The sequence below is a fragment of the Melanerpes formicivorus genome, unplaced genomic scaffold (assembly GCF_026170545.1).
Source record: "Melanerpes formicivorus ecotype bairdi unplaced genomic scaffold, bMelFor1.0.p_v2 SCAF_8, whole genome shotgun sequence".
Taxonomy (NCBI): domain Eukaryota; kingdom Metazoa; phylum Chordata; class Aves; order Piciformes; family Picidae; genus Melanerpes; species Melanerpes formicivorus.
In genome coordinates this window covers 19,076,254-19,089,459 of record NW_027142360.1, presented here as the reverse complement: position 1 = coordinate 19,089,459, position 13,206 = coordinate 19,076,254, and positions in this window count along the sequence as shown.

The window sequence follows — 13,206 nt, the reverse complement described above, 5'->3', positions numbered from 1 at the left end:
TGTAGACAAGGAAGTAGAATAGCTCCATCCACTCCTGAGAGTGCTGTGCCTACAATCATTCCCTCGAAAGCTTAAATCCTAGTTTTGAGTGCACAGCAGCGATGACCCTTTGTGGCAGGAGAGTCTCTGTGTTTTACTCTCCTAACCATCTTGAGAGTCAACAATCTGTCAGAGTTCTTACTAATCAAGATATAGAAAACCCTGCTTCATCTGTTTCACAAGTTCAAAAGACCTGTCAAAAGTACTCACAAAAATTATATATACATATTCACTCAGCTTTCACAAGTCTCAAAATAGGGTTGGGATTTGCTAAAATCTGTGCAGTGCTGCACTCAAACCATCCTACACTGTTCCTAATAGCTTGGTTGCCCCATCCATTTGTTGAAATCCTGTGACCTAGCTCCTTTTACTTAATCTAGAGACTTTAGATAAGTGCCTTTGGTTATGTGGAAGTCGTCTGACCACAGAGTGAAGACTGGTACTGCGGCCAGTAAATCGGACATCAAGTGGGACAGCTCCCCCTCTGAAGGTTTTATCTTGTCTCCTTGGAATATATATGAATTATAAAGTAACTATATTCCCAGTTTTGTCACCTCAGGTTCCTAAAGTAAAGGAAATGAGTCTGTGCCTTACTGTGGACCTAGTTATTACTGGTATAAAGGTACCTTCCCAATCGGGACGCAGTTATATTTGGCTATGCACTTTTACACTGGTATAATTGTCTTTACCCTAGGGGAGTTGTACTACTTATGCTACACTGATATAGTCAAAGAAGCACAATTTTCTGGTGCAGGCATGTCTACTCAGTTCATCATGGAGAGTTTAGGGCTCAGCTCCTAATGGTTCATAAAGCAGGACAATATTCCTAACAAAACTGGGGAACAAGGGGGCTAGAGATTAGGATACAGAGGCAAGTGGCAAATATGGAGGCAGTGAGGATCAAGGTCCTGTAATTTTCTGTGTCAATATTTCTGACAGCATATACTTCTAGCCTGGCTCACCTGCTGCCTCACCTACTGGCCTTTTAATTTCAGCCTCTATTCCTTGAAAGATAAACTTTTGGATAGGCCCAGCAATTTCTCTGCCAATAAGCAACCTGATCCCAAGGCAGCTGCCAGTCTGTCCATTTCAAGTGTGGGTGGTTGGAATTTGTATCTCCCATACCTCAGCAGGCAGAAGGCTGCCTTGCTGTGTGAAGCCAGGTCTCGCTCAGAGACCTCTCAGTTAACCGCATTCAGCTCATCCGCTGTCTCAGTTTTGCCACCTGTTACATGGGGCTGACAGTAATGTTTTTCCCATGGGAGAGGAGGAAAAATGCTCAACAGAGCTATACACCTTTGGGAAAGTTAGATGTAAAGGGAGAAAATATAACCATTATCCTTAACCCACTCATACTCAAAATCACCTACAGTGCAAACTGAAAACACTATAAAAGTGTAGCTCTTTAAAAACGTGCCAGTAATGCTCTGCTGCTGGGCCTCAGAACTGATTCCCAAGGCCTTAGAAATTAAGGTAGCTGCTGACTTATCACATATGTGAAAGAGCAGCAGCCAATGAGCCTGCCTAGCTATGGAAAAGAACAAGGAAATGAAATGAAGAACAACTTTCTGCCCCAGAGCACTGTCTAATGTGGGCATACATCATCCTGCTTGCAGATTGCTTCAATAATCTGAGTCAAACAAAGGTAAGTTGTGATCTCAAGAAATGAGTTTGTGGTGCTAGCAGCAGCTTAGGAAATCCCCTATCCCCACATACTTTGGCTTTTCCCTGCCCCACAGGATCACACAACTGAGGCTGCACTGCAGAACACATCAGCTAAGTCATCCAGCTGTGAAAACACATTTGTTTTAAAACCCTGGATCAATTTCCCAGCTCAGGTCACAGCACAGACAACAATACGGAGAACAAATAGGGAGCAATATATTAACCTGGCATAGCTGCCTGATACCTTTGTCTTACAAAACCACTGTGAGAACACAGTGAGCACAGGAGTGTACATCTGCATTCCCAAACAATTCAGACAAGTGCATGTTCTTGTCTCTTGGCAATCCACCCCTACATACAGATGACAATCAACCTCTCATGCACATGCTCCAGGGCAATCTAACACAAGGATTTCACCACTTTTATGATGTAAGGAGGGAGCCAAAACACACCCTCCAAACCATGACCTTTTCTGCAATAGTTATTCTTAATGAGATAGCTGCTGAGATAGCATCTGAAGAATCCAGTCCTTGAATAGCTGCCTCACCCTGCTTTAATACCTTTGCCCTGTTTGCCAGCACTCTGTTTAGTTTTCCACATTTCACTGCACATAACTGTTGCACAATCTAAGTGTAGTGCCAGCGCAGTGGTTTTCTCATCCAGGAGTCAGACCACAGGAAGGTGGAAAGAAGAGCAGAAAACTACATTTCAACAGCAATTCTTCAGAAGTGCAAAGCAACTCCTTGTGGAAAGACAAAAAGTAAGAAATCTTCACAAGATAGGAAAAAAGAGCAAGTGAAAGGGAAGGAATAAGAACACTAAGTAAAGAAGAAACAAAGAAGCAATCCTGTTAGTAAGACATACAATAAAACCTCTTTACTAGTCAAATAATCTTTGCTCCAAATCACTTGATTGGGACACTCTGATAGCTCTGCTGCAAGGTAGTAAAAGGTAGAGGAGGGGATTGATGTCCTGTTCCAGTTCTTTCTGTTCCACCTCTCCCCTCCGAGTTCTGCTGAATGTGACATTTTTCCCTGGCGCCTAATACACAGAACTTTGCTGCTAATTTTATGCACAGAGTTCTCATGCTGTGTAATTTGAGGCCAGAGACTCCTCCAACAGCCTGCCAGACAGAATACACACCCTTCAACACTGCTTCTGCCGCAGTGAAATGGGGGAAAGGATAAGGAAACGAGCCAAACAAGAAACAAGCCTCCAAACTTGTCCAAAATGTTTAGATGATTTTTTGGCTTCAGATCCGTGAGGCATCTGTCTCCAGCTCTCCCTGTCCTGTTTGTCAACAGACCAGTTGATTTGCTAGCAATTACAAAGACTCAGTCAACTTAAGGTGCTTGCTTTTCCCTATTTTTTTCCATTATTAGATTTTATTTGGCTGCATTAACACTAAATCAGACTGCTGGCCACAGTTCTTATTTAATGCCACCCTGAAACAGAATTTGGGGGGGGGGGGGGAGGGAAATATTTCTGCAAGCTAATGCTCAAGGATTTAAAAGATAATCTGTCCTCTCTTTCTCCCCACCTTGGTTAACATCTCAGCACCTCACTCAGCCAGTCTGTACTGTAATACATTCCTCTAAAATGAGAATGGACAAGTAACCTTCAAAACCTGTCCTGCTTGTGCTCCAGAGGGGATTAAACTGGATGCATCCCCATTAACTACGTGCCAGACACCTCTCTTTACTTCCAGCTAACTGGATCGATTCTTGCTGAAGACTTTAGTGGAATTACCACTTTCCACAGCAGAGGAAGTATTGAATTAGACCCATTTTTCATACTACTTACTTCCACCCTGGCACTGATAATGCCACAAGGAGAATACACCATACCATTGTCTACTCCCAACACCAATTTTTTGTTATCTTGATGGTATCAAACAATAGACAGGGAGGGAACTATAGGTTAAAAAAGAAAGAAAGAAAAAAAGCAACTTTGATAACATAATTATGTCAATAGCTTCTCTTACTGCAGGGACTTTATGCCAGGAAAAAAAACCAAACTGCCCTGCCTAAAGAATTCTTTGGATGGTACAACATCCTTCTCACTAATGCTGCTTCTCCTATAATTATGTTGACCAGCAGCATGAAGTACAGAGCTGGTCTTATAAAAATAAGAATAATAAAAGTATCTCAGGCCTTGCTTTGTAGCAAGTGCTGCTATAGCCCACAGACCTATCTGAGACTAAATAAAACCTTTCCTCAGGATTTGAGAAGAGATGAGGCTTTTACAGCTGTTCAGCTGCAACACAACGTGAGCTTTGACATCCAGAGAACTTTCTTTGCAGTTCATTAAATAAGTGCCTATGCAGAGAGAGCCAGGGAAGCAAGACTGGGAAGAGGAAAATAGTCCTTTATTCCATATCTGGGGTGGGGGAATAAACAAAACATTAGGCATAAAAGTCAGGTAAGTGCATATACTAATCTGGTACAGCCATCAATGTGCTTAGATGGAGAAAAAGAGGAGTATGAAAGGTAAAACAGAGGCAATGCACAGCTAGCAGAAAAAGGAACATAAAAGGGAAACAGGGATGTGTGAAAACAATCAGGTGTAAAGAAGGCTTGGGAAGAATCTATCCCTCCTATAAAGACATGCATTGCATTTCCAAACTTGACCCACATGTGTCTGAGTATCCAATTTATGAGAGACATGAAGCTGACCAGGCAGCAGGCTGGCCATAAATTATGCCTTTGATAAGCCAAGATGATTTACATTAGGAAAGAGGAAGGGAAAACTAGCTAATAAGATCCTTGCCCTGCAAGACACTGCCTGGGCACTCTTTTGGCACCTAAAAATCTGCAGGTGTCCAGAGGTGGCAATATTCCTTGCCAAGACCTCCTCACTATAAAAGCTAATACATCAGAGCCTTCTTTCCACTGCCTGACAGCACGGCTGCCCAGCACATCTACACTTTCAGATCCATGGTACTTGCAGCATTGCTGACTAAGGTTTGCTCCAATCCTTGCCTTTTCCTCTTCTTTCATTTATCTTAATGGTTTATCCTCTTCATTTCTTTCTTTCTTCTTCTTCTTTTTTTTTTCATTAGCAAACCAGTAGCCAGCAGGTCAGGTGGATTTATTTTTCTTCTCTACTAAACACTTATAAGGCTGCATCTAGAATGCTGTCGCTGGTTTTGGAGCCCACAAAACAAGAGACATATTGACAGCCTGAGCAGAGTTCAACAGAGGACAAAAAAAGGCTGGAGCATATGATTTACAAGGAAAGGCTGAAGTAAATGTGTTTGTTTAGCTTGGAGAAGACTGAGGGGGAGATCTAATTACTAATCCAACTAAATGAAGTGGAATTAAAGAGGAGATATAGTTAGACTCTTCTCTAGGTGGGCAGTAGGAAGACAGGAGACAAGAATTAGGAGATGTAACAAGGGAAAGATCTCATTAGAGATAACAAAACATAATTCAGCCTGACACTGGAACAAGGGCCCAGAAAGGCTATGGGATCTCCATCCAGGGACATCTGCAAGCTTTGACTAGACAAGCCTTAGCTATCTTTATTATTAGCCCAGCTTTAAGCCAGGCATCGCATAGGTGACATCCCGTGGCCCCTTCTATTTTTGTTTCTTTTATGTTCAGCTACCAAATGCTATCTTCAGCTAACTGAAGCCTCCATTAGAGTTACCTTACCCAAGACAATCTGCTTGACCTGAATTAAAATTTCACATGTATTTGGCAACTGTGAACAGTTCAGTGCTATAAAATTCAATTTTCTATATAAAAAGAGAAGTGGGGGGGGGGAATAATGAAAGGAAGTAAGATCTCCTCAAAACAAGACTTCTAAAAACATTTCCTATAACAACTTCATAGCAAAACATTTTGATGGATATTCTGGTATTGAATTGCCAGTAGGAAGCAATTAACTGAACTCATCCCTCTCCAAGCCCATCTTCCTCATCAACTTTTTAGTCTTTTCTTTTTTTTTTCCCCCATCTTTCTCACACTCTTCATTATTCTAGTCCTGAGTTTCTCATCTTCAATTGGAAATTAATTCTTCAAGGCACCTCTCATACCTGGTTAATTCTATTCTATTCTATTCTATTCTATTCTATTCTATTCTATTCTATTCTATTCTATTCTATTCTATTCTATTCCATTCCATTCCATTCCATTCCATTCCATTCCATTCCATTCCACTCCACTCCATTCCATTCCATTCCATTCCATTCCATTGCATTTTGTTCTAAAGAGCAGCTATTTATTTGTCTTTAGGCCTGCTCCTGCTTTGTCAGCTCTGTCTTGCCAACAGGTCTGTCAAGTGTGTGGGCAAGCTTTGAAATGACCAAGAAACCCACACATTGAACTGGCAATTCTGGGGAAAGCCTGGTCTGCATTAATGATTGCTGTAAAACAACCACGAGAGTTTGATGCCTAAAGTACTTCAAGCAGCCTTCCTCAAATGTGGCCTGACATAAAGTAGTCAGAGCTTGAAATGGGAGGGAAGGAAGTGAATATGGCTATCATGAAAATAAATGGAGATATTAAACTTCTGCACTGCTGTCCTGGGTTAACAGGAGTAAGACTCTTGATTGTCTAAATGCCACAGCACTAAGAATAAAGAGGATGAAGTTAATGGGAGCCAAGCTACCAAGGTTAAAAAAAAGTCCTGAAGAATACTATTTGTTGCTAATAAAATTAGTGTAGGTCTAGTGCTTGTGTAGCTGTCATGGGCTGTATGTCTGAGACAGTGAAAAAACTAGGACGAATAAGAATGTATGCAACTTTAAATTAGACTCTTTAAAACTTAACTAGTGAGCAAGCAGAAAGCCTGCAGTTTCACAAACATACCTGGTTCTGAGAGCAAGAATCACAGAAGGTAACACTTTCAGCAGGTAACTGCTGCTCAAGTGCCACTGGTATTTCGGAGAGATAATTTGAAACTGCAGTGTAATTTGGCTCTCATTTACAGAACAGTCACTGCTCATGTGCATTTGAATGTCAGACATAATGCTCACCAATCCATATTTGATTCATCAGAGCAGACCTGTATTCCTCCTCTGAATACTTTATTTTCAGTAATGCTTTATCTCTTATGTTGCAGGGGGGGGAAAAAATAATCTGAATAGAAAACACATTTTCTTGCCTTGGCAATTTAGTTCACACTCTTACTCCTACTGATGGCTGTCTTATGCTTTCAAAGACTACCAGATTTAGCTAGGCTAATGGCAAATACTCTGCTTTTACATATAATCCTTATTCAAATCTCAACAAACTCTTTTGCTGAAATAATAGTCATCCAGCTGCTAAATCCACAAGATAATTAAACACTGTGTGAAAGGACAGTTCTTTTTAAGCAGATTTCAATTTTATCAAATGATTATTCCATTCTATCTTGGATAATAATTATTCAAACAGGGTGGTGTTTTTTTTTCCCTTTTTAACCTTTTCTCACCTAAGTCCTTTCTTGGGTCCTTAGGCAATAGGAAAACTAATAATGTGACTGTGGGATAGCAGAAGAAGATGTGAAAAGGGGAGAGGAAAAAAAAAAGTCATTAAATAGTTACTGGATTCTCATTCAGACTTCAAATCTGGCTTCAGAGGAACTATTCATAGTTTAAAAGCTAAGCATAAAGCAGAAGGCTGTGCAAGATCACAAGGCCTTTGGCACAAGAATTGTTTCTCACTGTGAGATAGATAAGCAAAACAATTATGAAGGGCCCTAGTTACAGCTGAAACTACAAAATTTCATGCAGTATAAAAACAAGTGAGAAAGAAGCATCTAGGAATAAAAACCTCTAGTCATTTCTAATAACTCTCTCCTCCAAACAATTCCCTGAGTTTCCTTGTATTGGTTTGGTTTGAGTCTCTGTTTTTGACTGAACAAAGTACTGCTCAACACATCTACTTTACTGTCCATAGACAGTGTTAAGAAGAGGCAGTGGCCACATATTCCTAAGAATTCAGGCTAGAATTCATGCTGCCACAGGAGTGCAAAAGCTAAACATGACACTCTAGAAAGAAGATGTAATGAGGAAAAGGAGTTAACAGTAGCTAGTTTTATTATGGGCTACCAAACTGTCTAGTACTACAGCAGGTGTTTGCTGTATGTTGTCTGTTCCAACCAGGATATCCCTTTCCTACTCTTTGTAAAGGAAACCACTCTCTTTAAATACTCACACATTTTATTTCTCCAAGTGTCTATAATGTATGTAAATCCATTTTCATCTGAAAACAACCTATTTATTTCTCTGAACTGTGACTGTATGGTGCGCCCCCGTTCTAAGGGAGACTTTAGCAGATGTTTTTATTTTGCTGTCTCATCTTCAGGCTCCTTTTAAGGAGCTATTAGTCTTTAAGGTTCCCTAATCCCCCAACTAAATTTATCAGCAGTAGATTGCAGCCAAGAGTTAAGCTAAATTAAACTTTGAAATCCCCATACAGTGTATCAGATGCACTTCTGGTAGGGGAGGTGGAGCAGAAAGCTCCAAATGTTCCACTTACAAAAAAAAGTCGGAGAATGATGCTTTCCTCTGTAGGTTTCTCAGAGAGTCTAAACATAGAATCGAATCATAGAATCAACAAGGCTGGAAAAGACCTCAAAGATCATCAAGTCCAACCTGTCACCCAACACCTCATGGCTACTAGACCGTGGCTCCAAGTGCCACATCCAATCCCCTCTTGAACACCTCCAGGGATGGTGACTCCATGTTTCAAGATCACCACAATTTCCCTGATTTTAGAAGAGCAAGAGCTCAACTATTGAAACAGCTTCTGATTTAACTTCATATCAGGTGTGTGCATGTATGCACGTGCACAAATTTGCATACAGGCACACACTTTCCTCTACAAGTATTGATATTAGAGTTGTTAGCCATTGGAATGTGCTGCCCAGGGAGGTGGTGGAGTCGCCATCCCTGGAGGTGTTCAAAAAGGGATTGGACAGGGCACTTGGTGCCATGGTCTAGTAGTCATGAAGTCTTAGGTGACAGGTTGGACTTGATGATCTTTGAGGTCTTTCCCAACCTTATTGATTCTATGATATTGTATATGGAGGAGGTTTGTATACATACACACTTAGGTTAAGGTTGCACATGTGCTTGAGACATCTGTTCCAGCTGGCATTTACTGAAAAGGTATTAATCTACATATAAATATGCATCTCACATGCATACACTGGGGGGGCAGGGGAAGAGTGGAGGGGGTGTATGTATCTGTACCCTGGTCTTTGTGCTCACACAATCGATCGCTTCGTTGTTTCCTCTCTCACTCACACTCATAAGTCATTATCAGAAGAGATGTACTTCTGGCTCTCACTCCTCCTCTTAGTGAGTAGCAAAATACACAGTGTCTTAAATAATTTACATGGCAACATCAATAGCTGGTTCATTGTGATGACAATAGATGGTAATCCTGCAACATTCCCTGTAATGTGAACTTCTGTGGTACTTTCCCATCAGAAGAGGGGCAATCATCTATCCTTACACATATGCACACACAAAAACAACCAACAGCAAAACCAAACCCAAACCAAATGACTGCACACAAAACAAAACATTAAAAGGGCCAATCCAGTATGTACTCTTTCTTAAAACAAACCAAAGCAAACCAAACCAGAAAAGGTACCTATAAAAACTATGGATGCTTAAGAGGAGATCCCAGAAGATACAGATTTTTTTCACTTGTGGGCCAGCAATTGCAATCTAAACCCTCTAAATATCAGTTTTCAGAAATCACTGATATCTAACAAGTGATCAGTTAGATTCATGGTACCAATCACATTCCTAACAGATTGACCTTCCCTCTACAAAGTGATTATTCTGTGATACTAATTGATCCCTACCTCTCTGCATTTTCTGTTACAAACTCTAGCTAGAAGCACCAGAAAGAGTCCAAATGGCAATTGTATAAGATGCCTCAGGTGCTAAAAAGACAGCTGAGTGAAGACTACATCTTCCTGGATAGAAAAGCAATTCTTGCAAACCAGGTTACAGTAAGCCAGTCAAATAAAATAAACTTCCTCTCCAAAGACTTTATAGCATTTATTCTGAGGACACTTCAAAGATCTGTTTCCAAGATCATTTGTCTCTCATTTTCACCAGTTTGTTGTTTGGTTGTTGGGTGTTTTTTTTTTCAGGAGAGAAAGTGTGTGTGAGAAGTGTGATTTCTGCTGTCTGGATCCCCATGGCTACTAGAAACAGCTAGGAAGGGAATTGGGCACATCACAGCAAACAAAATGTCAGATGAACAAACTCCAACAAAACAGCTCAGAGAAACAGACACTTGCTTTCTCCCACCTTCCTCCCCCCATATCACACCAAAAGAAGAGGTACCAGGAAAAAAACTTAATCAACAACAGACAACTAGCCAAAGCCATGTAAGGGGATCAAAGATGTCCTTCAGAAATGCAAACTTCTCTAAAAATAGGATGAAAGGCTCAGTAAGTCACTTGCTTTTACGCAGAGCATAACAAAGGGTCCTTGGAAGGGATTCGCACAAGTTCTGTGCTGTTAAAGTAGCATCTGCCTCCTCATTGCTGGAGAGAAATGGTAAAGAGGATTTAGAGCGTGTGTAACCTGAGAGGGAAATCATCTGTCATTCCCTCACAGGGCATTAGCAAACTTTGCCTCTCTGGGGAGAAGGAAGAGCCACTCTCCTTCCATTGCCTCTTGTGATTCCAGCTTTAAGCATTATTGTAATAGACATGTTTGTGGCTAACATGGACAGTTACGAAAACATCCACCTCTATTATGAAAGGGCAGCAAGAGAAGCCCAATGGGAAAGTGACAACATTCTGTGCAATATGTAGGGTGAGCCTGGTAGCAAAGAAGAGGTCGAGTAACAAACAGATTCTTTCTGTGAAAGCGATGATCCTTTTGCTCCACTCCAGTGAAACTGCTATCACAAGCTATAATTCTCACACTCAAGATCTAGAGCATAAAAAAATCAAAGGATGGTCCATCTTGGATGATATTATCCCAGGACAGAATGCATTATGTCATTCCTTGTGCCACTGTATTGTGTGATCTCAGGCAAATAGTTGATTTGTTGCCGTTTCTGTTGTCTGCCCTTTAACAGGAGAAGCTGCTGTTGGAAAAATAAATCCCAAGTCATGCAACAGTAATGGAAGACGTGGAGGTACACCCCTCAGAGGTCTACAAGTTCTTATGATGTCCTGGTTTTTCTTTCCAGATTGGAGGGTAGAATTGTCAACAGAAGTGCAGAAAAATAACAGAGATTACGTATTTCAGAGAGACGAAATGCTGCCAATCAGCACATCACTTGTGTCTTGCAAGTCTCTGCTTCATCCAAAAGCAAGCTGCTAACAATCCATTTACTGAAATAGCTCGTTCTTCCTCAGGATAGCAGCTTCTCTGTATTCCACTGAGATAAAACTTCAAAGAGCCTGGGAGCTACTGCCTCTTACTAATAACTGTCAAAATACCACAGCAGGAGCTAAAAGCGCTGCTGCATATCGTTCAGATCTGTATCATGTGCTAAATTGGAGCTCCACTTCCAGATTACAAGATGTCTTTTACCTCCACGAGGAATATTCACCAAATTTTGAGAGGAGGAGTGCAAAAAGGCCCTGCAACAAGGTGATTTATGTAAGAGGTGACCACCACGAACGTTTCTAGGAAGGAGAAATAACACAAACACCCAAGAGGAAAGAAGAAGTACGCCCACAATGTGCATCGATTCAGATGTGCCAAGTATTAAAAAAAGCCTAAAATGTAAGTTTCTATAAAGTGGGTTAGCCCAATAAAACCTTTTTTTCTCCTTTTTTTTATTACAAATGAGATTTTAAATTGTAGGAATAAAGTTTACATATTGCCTAGGGGGAGCCACACAAAAAAAAAAACCCACACAAAAAAAAACCCTCATACATAAGATTATGACCAAAGTGATAAGATGATTATCAGAAGGGCTATCTAAAAGAGAATGGTAAGAAGAAGCTGTGGTACACTGGTAATGGCAGAGAAACTTCTAGTTCCCCTAGGAATATGCCAGTGAGTCTGTCTTCAATGCAATTGTCTGCAGAAGACAGAGGATGTTACAAAAGATAATCTCAAATTTTCAGTGTGATATTTACCTGGATAAACATCAAATGCAGCAGAAGTGAATGTTGCTGGACAAGCTACTACTTGGAAGTCCATCTGCTCTTTTAAGATGTTTAGCACAGCTAACAGGAGTTCAAAGGAAATTTCCTTCCTGCGGCCCTCCCTTTAAGCAATCAAAAGAGATAAAGAAAAGAAAGTAAGGAGAATTCAGTGCTTGAGTCTGCTTTCTACCATGGAGATAGCCTTTTAGACCAAACTTGATATCCTTTCAGACCAAGTAAATTTGTGTTCTCTGCATCTATTTATCACCAGCTGGACTGGGGCTGTACATTTTATCAGGGTGACTGAAAGAGTTCTCTAGAATAATGACTTGTACTTACTAATATGCTCCTTGGATGGATTCAAATCAGGAACTATCTTCTCAGGTGTAGGTCATTTATCAGTTGTGTAAGTGGTAGAGTTGTTTTCTAATGAAATGCTGACAACAAATAAACAGCTGACACAACTTGGCTCTGTTGCTAGTTAGACACTTTCTTAGCCAGCAATTTCCACTTGGGACGCTGGCAGGAAAAGCCTCAACTTGCTATTTGAGCATCACTGCTATAAAATTCTTCCCACTCTCTGTTCACCCAGAAAGATATCAGCCCTTTGCAAACCTCTGACTTTTAATCCATCTCTGTGCACTATGAGCTCTGAGTAGAAACACAAAAGAAGAAGAAGAAGAAGAAGAAAATAATGACAGAAATAAACTCACCAATAGATAATAAATAATAACTGTCAACGTTTGGGGTTACCACAGGGTTCCAACCACTAAAGCTGCAGTCAAATTTATCCCAAACCTGTTTACCCTGATTTGACTGCTCTCCTACCAGCAGCCTAGTATAAATGAGACTAAATAATGAGACAACTTTCTGCTGTGCTAGTTTTCCCAGAATATAACCCCTGTGGTAATAATTACATGGGCTCAGCCATCCCAGTGTGAACAGCATCAAAGTGTCAATTATGACAAATGTCTGATACCCACAAGTGTCTGTTGGAAAGAAAACCAACTGTTTCCATTCTCTTAACCTTGAGGTCAGGATTTCCCACTGGGACTAACAGCTTTTTTCCCTGCTCTAAGTATCCATTTGAGAGCTGCTAGGAGGTGTTATGATACACAGACCTACCCTTTCAGCACTAGGTTGGTTGTGTAGGGTTTTTTTTCTAGTTTGGTAATCTAAGCCTAACTCTCACCAGGGATTTACACACAAACACCTATCACTGCTTTTCATTTGTATTATCTGCTTTGGGTGTTACTGTTCAAGACATTTCACTTTCTTTTTTCACACCATCTGCAATACAAGCTGGAGAGTCCCCAAAGCCCACTGGCAGCATGGACTATTAGTGACCTGTGTTAAGCCCCTGGGGTACCTCTTGTAGCTATTTGCTATTTCCACCTTTTGAGCCAATTATCAGAAGAGTCATATGTTAAAGAAAAA